Below are 15277 nucleotides of genomic sequence, written 5' to 3' on the forward strand. Positions count from 1 at the left end.
GCGGTAAGATCCTTTACACAATGATGTCAGTTTTTAATGCAGTGCCGCCTGAGGGATCGAAGGTCACGGGCTTTCAATGTTGGTTTTCGGCCTTGCTGAAAGTTCTCCAGATTCTCTGAATCTTCTGATTATATTGGATGGACTGTAGATGATGGAATCCCCAAATTCCTTGCAATTGAACGTTGAGAAATATTCTTAAACTATTGGACTATTTTTTTCACACATTTGTTCACAAAGTGGTGATCCTCACCCCATCTTTGCTTGTGAACGGCTGAGCCTTTGGGGATGCTCTTTTTATACCCAATCATGACAGTCACCTGTTTCCAATTAACCTGTTCACCTGTGGAATGTTCCAAACAGGTGTTCTTTGAGCATTCATCAACTTTCTAGTCTTTTGTTGCCACTGTCCCACCTTTTTTGAAATGTGTTGCAGGCATCCATTTCAAATTGAGCAAAATATGTGCATAAAAAGAATAAAGTTTATCAGTTTGAACATTAAATATCTTGTCTTTGTGGTGTAGTCAACTGAATATAGGTTGAAGAGGATTTGCAAATCATTGTATTCTGTTTTTATTTACATTTTACACAACGTCCCAACTTCATTGGAATTGGGGTTGTACAATAATATGGTCTTTTGTTGAGCATTCACAAATGAAGGATGCCCCCCCGTCTCACACATGTGCAGAAGAGAAACAAACTGTTATTGTATGTCTAATTCCTCTCAGGACACACCAGCAGAGCAGTATAATTAACCATCAAGCATTCTGCAGATGTAACTGTGGCAGACAAGCCAGTTTTCTGCAGCATGCGCAGGTAACATATTCTTCCTTCCAAAGTGCAGTAATTTAGAGTATTCACAAAAAACTGAGAAGTGGGTAAAAGCAGTAATTAAAGTATGTGAAAATGAGGTAGGGACACAACAAATGACAGACAATAACTTTGCAGAAGTAGAAGGTGGGCAGAATGTAGTTTTGTCTGACAGGAGGAGGATGCTTTCTCTCTGTATAGAACTTACCCTCAAACATTTGTGTGTGTGCATGTGCGTGTATGTGCACACGCACACACGCATGTGTACATGCATTTCACTATAAACCATGTAATTTCAATCTGTCCAATACAACATTTCTCCATTGCAGCAGTGAATCACTTACAAGGGTGTAAATGTTTGATGTGGTTCTTGTCAGTTTGGATTTACCATTCTCTGCTCTGTAAATCAGTAACCACGACAGGTTGTGCAGCCAAGTACAGAGACTTAGTCTTGATTTATTTATCATTTTATTTCTGCCATCAGAGGCAGTGCAGTACAGTCTTTATATTCATGCAGTAAGCTGTGACATCTCTCCTCCAATGAACATAATATATAGGGCATTTCATGGTTATATGAAGGTCTAAATTGTTATAACAGTGATAAGCTTTATGAGCTAGAAATAGCTTTACTAGTTACAACAGCGATAAAAGTGCAGGGGCGGAGCCAAAAACAGACTTGAATCTAATCCTTAAACAAGGCTCTTAGAATCTTATAAGTAATTAGATGATGTCACTATTACATGAACAACTACATAACAGTGCCATGAGGCCTGTATTGACTGGACAGTAGGGATGAGCGAGTACACCACTATCTGTATCTGTATCTGTTCAACCATCTAAATGATCTGTATCCATATCTGTAGCCTGGAGTGGCTCAGAAGAGCCAGGTACCGCAGGTCTCCTCCCCTACTGTGATTGGTTGAGAGCTCTGAGCTCTGATTGGTGCATAACTTGTGACATCAGGGGCTTCGCCTATGCCGGAAACAGGCTATGTTATCTCATGTTCGTGGCATTGCAAGGCGTGACCAGTGGGAATTTACACCATATCAGGTTACAAAATGGCCGCTGAACGCAGGCGTAATGTGCATCGCCTATGCTGGAAGCAGGCTACCGTATCTGTACTCATAGTGGGCAGGGCCTAAACCGGAAGTGGGTGTGGTTTAACCCAAATGGGTGGGGCTTAAATCAGTACTTTATTTTAAGTCGGAAATTTATATGGATTGATCAGAAGTTGCTATATTTACTGGTTTATTTGAAAACTATTTACAGAACAGCCTCAAAATTGAGATTCAAATCAATGTTTTTGATCACAAAAGTAAGAGAACTATTTACAGAACAAGTTTTTTATGAACTCAGAACATGAATATCCTTAAGTGTATGAATGAATATCAGAACAAGCCTTAGAATTGACATTCAATGTAGCAGGAAATTATGAACTACTAAGTATGCATGATAAAGAGTTGTCATACTCAACACTTTTTTTTAAATTTTATGATCAGACTGAGATTTTTTTTTCAGGTTTTTGTTTATTTTTACTACCTACGGTTCTTGGCATTTTTTTTCCACACAAAGTTAAATAATATTGATTCGGGTGTGTGTGTGTGTCTGTGTGTACATGTGTGTGTGACTGAGTGACTGTGTGAGAGGGAGAGAGAGAGGTTGTTCAACTGACCAGTTTATTTTTATGAACTGCAGTGAGAAAGTGCAGCCATATTCAATAAAATTATTAATATAGGCTACTTTGTGTGTTCAGCTATATGTGTATGTGTGTCAGTAGTCTGTAAGACAGTTTATGTTTTAATGATCTGTGTGAACTTGGTGATTCATGCAAACATCCATGATGGCAAACGGAAATAATATGTCAGCCTTGTTCACTGTATTCTTCTCAAAAGCACCTCGTTCAGTAGGAGCAAAGTTTTCCAACTGACTTTCTATCACCCAACCAAAAGAAGAGCAAGCAAATGGTCCAAAAATAAATAAATAAATAAATAACCCGACCGGAGTGAAGGCAGTGACCGAAATTTAAATATCATACAAACCAAAAAAGAGGTGAGCTGAAGAAAACTTAAGGAGTTTACTTAACTTAAGCTTAATTTAAGTTAAGTTAAACTTAATGAGCAACATGAGGTAGAATCAAATCAAGCCAAGCACAGAGAGAGAGAGAGATTAGTCCGTGTCTGTGTGTGTGAGATGGTGCAGCGAGACGTGTCTGTGTAGGGAGGGGTGGGCGCTGTGTGTGACTGGCCAGTCACAGAGTGTGAAGACAGGTAGTTAGGCAATGAGAATTTTCCTTCAGCACGTGCACAGGTATTGACGAGTTTTACTCATATCAAGCTCATACTCGTCAAAAATGCCTTATCCGTACCGGATACTTGTCTGAAATGAGTATCCGGCTCAACCCTACTGGATAGATCTATAAACTGTGATGATCATCAAATGTATAACATTGGGTCATCAAGATTGACCACAGTTCCACCTGTGACATGGAGCATACTGGGATGCAGTCTGAATAGAATAGAAAAGAATACAGCCTTTACTGACATGGTATATATATATATATATATATATATATATATATATATATATATATATATTGTCTTCTGCATTTAGGCAAGCCTAATTACAGTTAGACACAATCTAACCACTAGGAACAGTGGGAAGCCACAGTTCTGTGCATGGAGACCAACTCCTGATGAAGAGACACTGCCTTGGTCAGGGACAAGGAAAGGAGCAGACCCTAAATAAGCATGTATTTGATTGTGAAGTGAAACCGAATTAGTTGAGTTTACTAGAAAATTGCATGGAAACCCGTTGCACAGTAGTAGTTGTTACTCAAAATCATTAGTTCACATAAATAATTCCTCTTTGTTTTATAAAATAACTTTTAAGTTAAACATACATAAACATATATAACAAATAACATAATAAACATTATTAATCACTACTTAAAGCAATTTGTTAACAAAAGTTATGTATTTTCTTGTAATTTAATTAATTGTACCATATTGATTTTGACATTATTGTATTAAATACATTGTTTCAACAAAAGTGTATGGAAAGGAAGAAATTAAAAAATACATTGTAAATGTTCCAAAGACTTATTTTTAAAAAAGCATTACAAAGGAACACTTCATGAACACCTTGTCAACCAAAAGACAAGTACAAACAGTAAAAAGATCAAAAATTCCAAGAAGGAATATGAACGCACAGCATTTAAAATACCCTGCCACATTCTGAACAGGAAAAATACTGACATGCATTAAAACTACACTGTAAAAAAAAAAAAATTGACAAATGTTTACTCAAAAAAGTGGCAACAAAGTGACACATAATATAATTGAATAGATTTTAAGTTCTACAGTTTTGATTAAAAAGTACTGAATACATTAACTAAGCCTAAAGAAAAAAAAGTGCATGTTAATAAAAGCAACAGTTGAAACATGTTTGATTTAGTAATAGCACGCCAAATGATGAGTTATATTGTCCAAAAAAATGTAGTCAATCTTAGTAAATTTCACAAGGAAAGCTGATTCATATTTACTAAGTATCTAAGCAAAAAATATTACTAAATATCTGCGGGAAACTGATTCATATTTACTGATAATCTCGGTGGAATTGACTTATATTTATTAATTATAGAGGTGAAATTTACTACTACATACATATCTGCATAAAAATTATTTGGATATAAAATACATTATATCAACTTGACCCCGAGCGCAAACAAGGGAGCAGCCGAAGGGACTTATTTACTTTTGTGCTAGAATATATGAGTTGATGTATTTTATTTTATTTACTTATTAATCCAAAATTTTTTATGCAGATATGTATTAAATGTTAATCAATTTCACCCAGTTAATTAGTAACTTAATATCTATTATGTGACACTTTATATACCTAATATATACTTACCTATACGCACATCCTGAATGCGGCCACACATTGCGCCTTGGAAACAGCAAAAGCAACAACTACAACAAAAAGACAGCAGCCATGACTTCTCACAGGAGACTCACCACAGCATACATTGTAAGCTTGTTTGTCAATGGTTATAACTTGGGTTTTAACACAAGAACATGCCTGGATGAACTGGAATGTGAGCTTCATAGACTTTGGGTAGTTGAGATGCAGTGCATATGCAAGTCCAAACAGGATGCACATAACATTTGGCAGGGCTTGAATGTTGTTCATCATGACTTCTCCCTCAATGATGATCTTTAACGAGGCTGGACTGAGATGCAGGGAACGAGGATGATCCCAATGTAAAGGTGGGGGGGCGGTATGAGTCACCATCATCAGAATCCTTAAGAAACAATATCAACATGAGAACACAAACATAACATTTCTCATTTAATACCCAACATTATTATATGGCTACAATGCTACGCACACTCTGACTGGCTGATTACCAGTCTGATATTTTCCCATGTCAGCCCGTTACCGTGTCACATTCGTTACAAACCAGGAAGCTAAAAACACAATTTAAAAAACCAAGTTGGACATGAACATACTCCTCAAATATCTAAACAGCATCAGAAAAAATACACAGATTGAAAGTTTACCAGCAAACCTGACCATCTTTTAAGTAAGTTCTTCATAGAGGTGAAGCGAACAGGTCCGACTACGAGCCCAAAACGGCCAGCAGCTTTCATATTCGGGTGATACCTTAAGGTTGCATATATATATATATATATATATATATATATATATATATATATATATATATATATATATATATATATATATATATATATATATATATATATATTTATATATATATATATATATATATATATATATATATATATATATATATAAAACCATATAATAAATTAATTATTAACCTCACTTGCTCAGTCTCTATGGGAATATCAGACCTCTGTGTTTTTTGTACGGACAACACCTAGGTCTGATATTTTCTCATACAGACCTTGCGCTCAGTTAACTCACTCGATGCCATTGACTCTAAAACGCGTCTTTTCCGATAGTAATGCCCCCGCGCCAAAGACGCGTCATTGAGCCAATTTCTTTTCTTCTCTTTTCTTTTCTTGTGGTATGTTTGTTGTTGACATGGACATAGAACTCAATTTTCTATGGGTCTTGAAAAAACACTCAAGTGCTGAAAAAATCTTGGCACTGGGATGTTCTGAACTTTGAAAATGGCTGGCACTCAATGAGTTAATATCAAGCAATATAACCAACTCACATGCTGGAGTAGTAAACACATCACCCAACAAGGTTGGAAAGAGCTGTTGTTATTAAGGTTACCCCATGTATATTTTTAACTGTTTGAGTACCACAACAGAAGCCTATCCAGCCTCATTGTATGAGGGTGCTAAGAGACAGGGGAAATGGCAGACTGGAAACCTCAACAAATCACATTGACACTAACCATATTGGCAAGTTGTACTAGTAAAAAGTGGAACAACAGCTTATTCTTGAATTGTATAAAACTATGCTCACAGGGTATATCAAAGAAAGGAATTAGAAAATACTGGTGAAAATTTAATACTATGCAGTCCTGGTCCTTTAAGATACTCTTTGAGACAATATCAGGTTACTTACAAAGCCTGCTTTGTAGATGTCTGTGGGATTGTCACCAGGGATAACAGGAAGCACTCTGAGCACCAGTGTCTGAATATCAGTTGGCTCTGTAGTCTTTTGGAGAGTAATGACAAGAAATGAATAGTCTATAAGAAAGATGAACCCACACTGGATTAAGGGTCATAAAATTTATGACCATTGGCAGAACCACAGTGTCACCAACAGTGAAGGACACAGACAAACTTTAGTGTACAATTTTATTTTTTTAATCAAAAGAACATTATAATGTATTTTCCACTTTGTATAATTAATCAAAAGACAAGGTGTATATTCCAAGTTAACCTGTTATCATGTTTCTTGCAAGTGAAGCCTTTTATAACTGTTGATGGGTGTCAAATGTTATCTCTTGAATTATTAATGAATTGTCATGGTGAAAAGTGTTCCATTAATCGATTTCCTGCTTAGGATGTATTTAGAAAACTTAGTAATCTTATATTTAGTATAAAAAACCAAATGTGTCCAGTATATCTGTTGTGTGGTTCTGACTTATTCTGTGGGTATAAACCATATGACCAAATGGGTGGAGCCTATGTCTAGGCATAGCCCCCTTTAAAAGGCCCTAATCAAAGAATCCTCTTCCATTTTTTTTCTCTTGCCTTCACTTTTCATTTTTTTCCTACCCTTTTTGCCTGTTTGTTCATTGAACCATGTGGCTTATGTTCAGTTGATCTTTTGTTCTATTGTCCTTTTGTAACATTGCTTCATAACTTTTGTTGTTAATGTGCCAGTATTGATAACTTGTAAGGCTTGAGACAAGTTTTGCATTTTAAAGACAACTTCCTAGCTCAGTTTTTCAGATTAAGAGGGAATTTTCAAAGGTTTTTTTTTCCCCTTTTTTTAATTTTACAAATCTCATTAAACATAGGTGAATGACATTTTGAGAATATGATTAATGATTCATAGTTTTATTACAGAGACAGTCTGTTAATAATGAGATATTCAAAGGTAGTCCATTTTTGTCTTCCGTTTTATCCAGAGTCAGGTTGTGGGGGCAGCAGCTCAAGCAAAGCTGCCCAGGCCTCCCAATCCACACACACCTCCCCCAGCTCCTCCGGGGGAACCCCGAGGCGTTCCCAAGCCAGCTGAGAGACGTAGTCCCTCCAGCGTGTCCTGGGTCTTCCCCGGGGCCTCCTCCCAATGGGACGTGCCCGGAACACCTCTCCAGCGAGGCGTACAGGGGGCATCCGGAAAAGATAGTGAAACAACAAAGTATAAGAAGTTAGAAGCCTTGAACATTTTTATAAATTTATACAAAGACCATTTTTGAAACCACCAAAGCATTTTTGAGAACAAACACCAAAATCTTCATCCTTGGGTCAACCACAACCAGCTTCAATAGACCAACAGAATCATGGTCAAGTCTAGCAGGGAAAACAAGCCGGACCAATGCCTGTAGTCATTTGGGGGATTTGGTTGGGTCAACCCAGATGCAGCTAAATGAAGGTCACAAAGGCCCATCAAGAAATCAGACCACACTGGAACCACATACAATCCAGTGGACCCTAGCTAAACGATCCAACTAAGTGTTCCTAAGGGCTTTGTTGTCAAATGATGCAAAGTGGCTATATATATTTGTTTGGTAATTTTATTAATAATAATAATAATTTGTGAACCTAAATTCATCATTAAATTCCAGTCAGATTTATTCTCATTAACTTCTTATACTTCGTTCTTTCACTATCTTTTCCGGATGCCCCCTGGACGCCTCGCTGGAGAGGTGTTCCAGGCACGTCCCATCGGGAGGAGGCCCCGGGGAAGACCCAGGACACGCTGGAGGGACTACGTCTCTCGGCTGGCTTGGGAACGCCTCAGGGTTCCCCCGGAGGAGCTGGGAGAGGTGTGTGTGGATCGGGAGGTCTGGGTGGCTTTGCTTGAGCTGCTGCCCCCGTGACCTGACTCTGGATAAAACAGAAGAAAAAAATGGACTATCTTTGAACATCTCATTATTAACAGACTGTCTCTATAATAAAACTCTGAATCATTATTCATATTCTCAAAATGTCTTTCACCTATGTTTATCTCTGCATATATATAAATAAATGTGTAAATATTACACCAGTCATTTTATTGCGTTCAGTTAAAACAGATGTTTAATCAATCGTATCAGGAATTTATGACTTTCAGATCAAAGACTGAAAGAGATTACTATTCTTTAACCTGATGTCCTGCATGTCTGAAAATTACACAGGTGGTGCCCCTTTTTGAGGTTTAATTAAATTTCATATTTGATTAAATATGGTCTTATATTACATAGAATTATTGTGCACCCATAGAAGGTCCATGTAACATTCATAGTATCAATGTTAATGCTATTATTCATTACTTATTCTAGTCCTCCATAGGGAGGCCATTCAATATTAAATAAGTTGTATTAATAAATATATATTTTTAATTTTTTCTTACATTTGGTGTTCCTTATGATGCATATTAATTGTTAATATTAATACATCTTTAAATCTCAATTTGTTACAGTATATGTTGGTGCCCTGTGTGGCCCAATAATTATTAATAATAAATGTTGTTACATTTGATTAGGTGCTTCTGTGTGAGGCACAATCAATATTAAATAATTAATAATATTTATATTTTCAATTTGTTACATATTCTGATGCCCCATAGGGAGGTAAATTAAATATTAACATTAAATATTAACAAATTATTTAATTTCATTACACTTCTGTCATCTTGCCAGTATGGGAAATATGCTTTTTATGACTAGAAGGAGCAAGAAAATGTGACAGAGGAATAGTTCTCTTTTAGCGTGTTAATTGCACCAAATTGCATGTAATATTTCTAACATTTATGGGTGAGGTGCCCCAGACTCCCCAGTAGGTGAGGCAGTGCCAATGTCATGAAAAAACTGCCCCCCCAAGGGCCACACTGTTATAATTATGTATGTAGGCCTATATGAGGGTTGTATATCTGTTGTGCAGTATGTCACAAAGTGCATTGTGCATGTGCAGGTGAGATGTTTGTGTAACTATATTGCACTTCTGAATGTATGGGAGTTAACCAGTGTTCAGTAGTGCAAATTGGTGGGAAAGTGCACTGTGCATTCAGAAATATGATGGCCTGTGGAAAGAATGTTTGTCCATTTTGTTGTCCTTGAGCTCACACTTCTGTATCATCTGCCTGATGCAAGGAGTGTAAAAAGAGTTTGTTGGAGGTGTGTGGTGTCCCTTATGATGCTGCATGCTCTTCTGGTGACCTTGGTGTGATAAGTGTCCTGGAGTGAGGGGAAGCCAACTCCTGAGATGCGTTGTGCTGTTTTTATCACATGTTGCAGGGAACAGTGCAGCTCCTATACTACACTGTAGTGGAACTGTTGAGGACACTTTTTTATTCTCCTGTAAAAATTGCTGAGGATTGCTAATGCCAAATGCATGTGCAGGCACATGCACCAAAATTCAGCACACAACAATATTTAGCAGCAAATGGAGTCCAGTCGCTGTCAGTGGTGTGCACGTGCACCCCGCTAAGTGTGAGTGAGGCACACGTGCATACACACTTAGTGGCTCATTCAGCCATTATGAACACACGCACTCACACACACACACACTGAGTGATCATTTCATAATTTCAGCACCTGTTCTATGCACACACACGCCCGTGAGGTCAGTAAGCACTGGGAAGGGTAGGACGAGCGTAGATGTAATTACATGAGTGAGTGGGTGACCACACCAATGCCGGCTTTGACATATATGGCATGAGTCCGGTCCATACGTTGGTTGTACTGTGATGTCCAGTACCACCAGGTCCTGTGCAATGGAAGGACACGGCGCTGCCTCCCACTCCGTCTCGTGTTTGCCATCCTATGGCCATATTTGCCATGTGGGCAGGCACCAGACACAGATTTGTGGAGAGGCCTTGCATTGCTGTGAGGAAGGCACATTTTTTTTTTATGCCAGAAGAGTCCTGTGCTGGACTATTTTCTTTGTCCCACAGCCCCACTCCTGCCCGCCCCACTGACGCTGAATTTCTGACCATTACCATCCGCAACTGCAATGTGTGTGATATGGTCAAGTGTCTCTGCTTTGAAAAGAAAGCTGTTGCTCTGCAAATATTGCAAGAACCAAGCAGACTGCCAGTAAATCAACTGGTGGCAAAGCGCCCAGAAATCAGCTGGCTACAAAGGCTGCCCATAAGAGCACTCTTGCCACCAGCAGTGTGAAGAAGCCTCACCGTTAACAGATCTGGTACCATCGCGGTGCAGGAGTTTCATTGCTATCAGAAATCTACAGAGCTGCTGATCTGCAAATTGTCCTTCCAGCGCCTGACAAAAGAAAGCACGCAGGATTTTCAGACCGATCTGAACTTCCAGAACTCAGCTGTGATGGCTCTGCAGGAAACACGTGGTCGGCCTGTTTGAGGACACCAACCTGTGCACCATCCATGCCAAGAGGGTCACTATCATGCCCAGTGACATCCAGATGGTGTGCCACATCCCAGGAGAGAGGGCTTAAAGTGATCTCAGTGTGTCTACAGGACAAATCTTGACACTTGCACCAGTGGTGGGCACAGCTAACCAAAAAGTTAGCTTCAGTGGTGGATGGCACCAGCTTAAGGTGCATTTACTGCCACTTACTGGGCTGGTGAATGATTGCTGAGAGTTTACAAAACCTTAACTCTTGGCAGCCATAGTCATTTGTTTAGATGAAGTAATTCAGTGTCCGTTAGATATTTAAATAATTCTTTTAGCACAATGTGTGATGGGTTTTGCAGCAGATTTCTAAGGGACAACACTGTAATGTCCAACGTGAACCTGAACTACACTACCCACAATGCTCCCTGTGTTGACCGACCGACCGTCAATGCACTTAATGATGATGTCTTCAGCAAGCGGCAGCCAGTCTGCCATAAATAAACACACAACACACAGACTAAAATGTTTGATTTTAGGGTTTACAAATGTTTTTGACCGTTAAATTTTGCTCACTTCACCAGCAAAAAAAAAAAAAAATGTTATTGGAACTAAATTTATCATAAGATAATTAGTCTGATGATGAGGCAGGGGTGGTGACCAAGTGGTTAGTGCGCTTGGTTTCAGTGCAGAAGGTTCCGGGTTCAAATCCCACCCCTGCCACATTTCTCCATGTAATGTGGAGTTGCGTCAGGAAGGGCATCCAGCATAAAACCTGTGCCAATTCAACATGCAGATCCACCTTGGATTTGCTGTGGCGACCCTGAGTGCAAAAACAAGGGAGCAGCCGAAGGGACTTACTTACTATAATTAGTCTGATGATGGTTTTAAAACTTATCTGAAAAGCTAATCTGCGAGCAAAAACATTAGCTTCGATATTTATCTGCTGTCGGATTGTGTGGTACTAAGCTCCTGTCCTCCTCCTCTCTGTCATCCCTCATACATCCAACAATGTCTGTGTCATCTGCAAACTTCTGGATGTGACACAGCTCAGAGTTGTAGCAGACATCTGAGGTGCACAGGGACAGAAGAGAGGCCAGCACTGCTCCCTGTGGTGCTCTGGTTTTGCTGATCACAATTTCAGATGTGGTGTCCCTCAGCCTGACATAATGCAGCCTGTTGGTGAGTTAGCTGGAGATCCAAGTGAGTAGGGAGGGGTCCACTCACATCCTGTTTAGTTTGATCTGAAGTGCAAGGGGCTGGATGGTTTTTAAGGTGCTCGAGAAGTCCAGCAAGAGAATCCTCACAGTGCCGCTTCCCCTATCCAGGTTCGAGTGAACTTAGTGTAGATAGTCCTGGGTGTGTTACACCTGGTGTGTGAGGAAGCCAAGCAAAAGCCCCACTGTGCATGCATGAGCTCATATCATCTGATTGCCCTGCTGCTCATGTGTGAACTCATATCATCTGATAGCTCCGCAGCTCATCCGTGAGGTCATATCATCTGGTCACTGTGCTTCCATGCACAACAGCACTGCCATGAGCCGAGGTACCTGGTTTACATGACAGGAAAAGCACGTCTTGACAAACACAGTACAAGACAGCACTGGGCCCATCCACCCCTCCCCTTCCTTACATTCCAACCAGACTTCAGGTGGCAATCAAACTGCACCCATATGACACTTAATGTTCATTGTTCTTATTCTTACTGCAATCTGAAAGCATTCTAGTAATTCATACTGTGTTCCAACACAGTAAATACTGGAATACTGTGTTCCAACCACATTTGGACTGCAGTCATATGCATACACATGGTTGTGCATGAATCAATCGAGTTGGGATCCACCCACATTCTCGTGGACACATGGTATTTGTACACAGCTGTCCGAATTTCTGTCTCTCCCGACTGCGTGTCAAAGTTTGGCTTTTTTCCCATTCAGCCTGATTCAGCTTCATTTATGCTCATTCTTCCTAAGTGTAACAGTGCCCTAACGAGGAGTGACTAGGCCATATCAGGTTAAAAGACATTGTAGAACCTTCAGCACCACTTCTTAACAGATTTAAGTGATATATATATATAAAGTTGTGCTCAAAAGTTTACATAACCTGGCGGAATTTTTGTTTTTTTTTGGCCATTTTTCACAGAATGTGAATGATAACACAAAAAAAACTTTTTTTTTCACACTTACAAGGGAGCATCACTACTCTTAGGTTCATAGTGGAGTACAGCAGAGAAGGATTTTCTTTCACCAAAACAGATCAAATCCAGGCTTGCATCTCAGATGTACCTTCTGGCAATTTGTTGCTAAACTTTCAGGTCTTCTTTTTAAGAAAATCCTCCTCTATACACTTCATCATGAAGATGGATAACTGGTGATACTAAATGCAAAGCTTGCACTGTGCATAATTTCTACAATCACAGCCACGTAAGCCTATAACTTCTTCTGGGTTGTCTGGGTGTCTTGGTGGCTTTCCTCACTCTTCTACTTCTTGCACAGTCACTCAGTTTTTGAAAACTGTCTACTCCATGCAGATTTACCATAAAGTGCCATACTGTTTGTATTTCTTTGTAATTAATGTAAATAAAGTCCGAAACGTATTCAGTGGCAGCTTTACCATCAGAGAGCCTCGTCCACAACTACCACAAAAGACTCCAAGCTGTCACTGATGTTAAAGGTGGCAATACACAGTATTAAGAACAGGGGTATGTAAACCTTTGATGAGGTTCATTTGGGTAGTTCTCTTGTCATTTTGATTTAAAAAGAGGAAACACAGTTGACAATAAATGGCTTCACCCAACCACTAACCATGAGTGAAAAAAGTTTTGTTATTCATATTCTCTTAAAAATGGCCAAAAATTCTGCCAGGGTACGTAAACGTTTAAGCTCAACTGTATTTATGATTTCATCCTGTATGCATCATTTTGAATCTGTGTGAATTACAGAAGATTCAAAATAAATTTAAACCTGTGCAACCAATTCTTGTTCTTTAATGAGTCATTCTTGAGTCTTGTTCTTGAGTCATTAATGATGTATGATGTACAATCATTCCACCCTGGCAAAAAAAAACAGTTCAATTTCAATTCATTTTAATTTTATATTGTGCCAATCACAACAAAGCTGCCTCAATGCGCTTCACACAAGCATGTCTAACCTTACTAACCCCTAGAGCAAGCACACAGGTGACAGTGGTAAGAAAAAAACTCCCTCTGATGATACTGAGGAAGAAACCTCAAGCAGACCAGACTCAGAGGGTTTACCTACTGCTTAGACCATTCTGGCAGTTACAAGAGTTTTACAAAGCTTTACAAAGGTGAAGAAACAGAAAACAGGAAATCAAAACAATATGACATAATAACAAAATAATTTGATGAGAAGTCCACCCAGACAGTTCTGTCACAGACAGGGGTCATCTAGCATTCCTCATGCTATCAGTGGGCCTGTGCCTGCAGCAATGTCCACTCCAAACCCAGACTGCAGTGTGTCACATCAGCGACAGGCGTGGCATATCGCAGTCAATCTGAACACTCTGTGTTCAGTAGCCATCCCCCTATCTGTACCTCAGACAGAGAGAAAAAGAGCAGAGTTAGTCGGCCAGAAAAACTACACCTAAGGTATAATTAATCAGCAGTGAATCAACAGAACAGCAGAAAAAAGCCTAAGGTGATTGCTGATTGCTAGCCCTAAGCAGTGGTGGGCACAGATAACCAAAAAATTAACTTTGATAACAGATAAGATAACTGAAAAGTTATCTTTGATAAAGATAAACCGATAAACCACCCATAAATGTATCAGAAGTTACAGATAATCGATAACCGATAAATTCCGGTGTTGTCTATGGGACATCTGCAGTGACTAAAGAGCTGAAATTGATTTTTAACACGATCGCTTTTGAAAGCATCAAAAGCGGTAAAAGACTTAAACAATAAGCAATAATGTTTGACCATGCTGCTCCCTGCAGGAAGGAGCACAGACAAATCCTGAAAGCAACCACAAAATCAACTCTTTACTAATCATAATAATTTTTCTTTTAACATTCTGCCCCTGCTGGAAGCTCTTGTTTACAACAGCACTCCCACCACAAAGACAAACCAAGAGCAGCCATAAAGCCAGCTCCTTATCAACTTCTACACTCCAGTCAGGCGGAGGTCTTGAAAAATAAAGTCATACTAACTTAAGGTTTTTTGAAAATACTGATAGAATAACTCCATTAATGTCAATTCTGTCATTTGTACAAAGTTAAAATATAACATATATCATTTAATGATGAATAAGGCACTAATTCTGAGGTTTTGTAACAGACACAGACCGCAAAGCATTCTGGGTAAAAGTGCTAAACAGTGATTGGTTCAGTAATCCATTATGTAAACCAACACGTTAATGTGACGTGTGTCGTGTGTTGGTTTAAAGATAAATGTGCTTTTGTAAAATATTCCATTTTTATTTGTAAAAACAGGCATTTTTACAGAGCCCTGGAAGTGTCATCGCAATTGCATGTTTTAAAACTTTT

General features: G+C 39.0%; 1 pseudogene; it reads left to right on the forward strand.

Annotated features, from left to right (window-relative positions):
* Window positions 1-10874, forward strand: part of LOC117519718 — a 75797-nt pseudogene extending 64923 nt beyond the window's left edge.
* The last annotated feature ends 4403 nt before the right edge of the window (window positions 10875-15277 follow it).

The sequence above is a fragment of the Thalassophryne amazonica genome, chromosome 11, assembly GCF_902500255.1.
Source record: "Thalassophryne amazonica chromosome 11, fThaAma1.1, whole genome shotgun sequence".
NCBI lineage: Eukaryota > Metazoa > Chordata > Actinopteri > Batrachoidiformes > Batrachoididae > Thalassophryne > Thalassophryne amazonica.